The following is a 1,342-nucleotide window of genomic DNA, read 5'->3' as shown; positions in this document are numbered from 1 at the left end:
CTTCATTACCGCCTCCTTTTGTGTTAAATAGGTTTTTCTAGTCTATCATTTAATTTTCTTGTTGTTTCTTTATAAATATATATGTATTTATGTATATATGTGTTCATATATATAATGTGGAATTAGTTATTTTATTAATGGTGTTGTTCTGGGGATTACAATTAACATCTTAACTTAAAACATCTAGATTAGAATAATGTAACTGAATTTCAGTAAGTTTAATACCATTTTGCCCTAATGGTATTTATTCTCACTCTCTTTAGGCTAGTATCATCACACAATTTATATCTGTATTTATTATAAACCTATCAATGCAGTTTAATAATTATTGTTTTATGTAGTTTTCTTATGTGTAAGATAGGAGATGAAAAGAGTTATTATATAAATATAATTATATTTATACTGCTTTTTATATTTTCTTTTATCAATGCTCTTTATTTCTTCCTGTGGATTTCCTCTTCATGTGAACTTCCTTTCATTTCTGTCTACAGGCCTCCCTTGAGTATTTCTTGTAAGGCAGATCTGTTAGCAACAAATTCCATTTTTTTTTTAAATCTGGGAATATCTTAATTCCTTCTTTGTTTTTAATTAATGGTTTTGCTGGAAACAGAGTTCCTGGTTGATGGTCTTTTTCTTCAGCACTTTAAGTATGTCATCCCACTCCCTCTGGCTTGCATAGTTTCTGACAAGAATTTAGCTGTTATTGTAATATGGATCACTATATATTCAATCACGCCTCTTTTGATGCTTTCAAGATTCTCCGTTTGACTGTCTTTTGACAATGTAGATTTAAATTTTTCTTACTTGGATTCTATTGAACATCTTAGATGTGCACATTATTATTTTCATTATCTTTGGAGAGTTTTCACCATTATTTATTCAAATATTCTTTCTGCACCTTTCTCTCTCTCCTCTTCTTTTCTCTGGGACTCCCATTCATGTGTGTATTGATGTGCTTAATGGTGTCCCACAGATCTTTGAGGCTTTGTTCATTTTTCTTATTTTTTTCTTAGTATTCTTCAAAATAAAAGAACCTCAGTTGGACTCTCTTCAACTTTGCTCTTGCTGTCTTCTGTCAGTTAAAATCTGTTGTTCAGTCCTAATAGATTTTGCACTTCAGTTCTTATGGTTTTCAAGTTCAGAATTTCTATCTTGTTCTTTTTATAATCTCTATTTCTTAGTAGTCATCTCTATTTGATCAGGCATTATTCTCATACTTAAAAAAATTCTTTAGACATGATTTTCTTTAGTTCTTTGATCATATTTACTGTTTAATTTTTTATTATTTTTTAACATTTTGTGGGTACATAGTAGGTGTATATATTTATGGGGTACATGAGAT

This window comes from Theropithecus gelada, chromosome 3, assembly GCF_003255815.1.
Source record: "Theropithecus gelada isolate Dixy chromosome 3, Tgel_1.0, whole genome shotgun sequence".
NCBI lineage: Eukaryota > Metazoa > Chordata > Mammalia > Primates > Cercopithecidae > Theropithecus > Theropithecus gelada.
Note: the sequence above shows the minus strand (reverse complement) of the source record.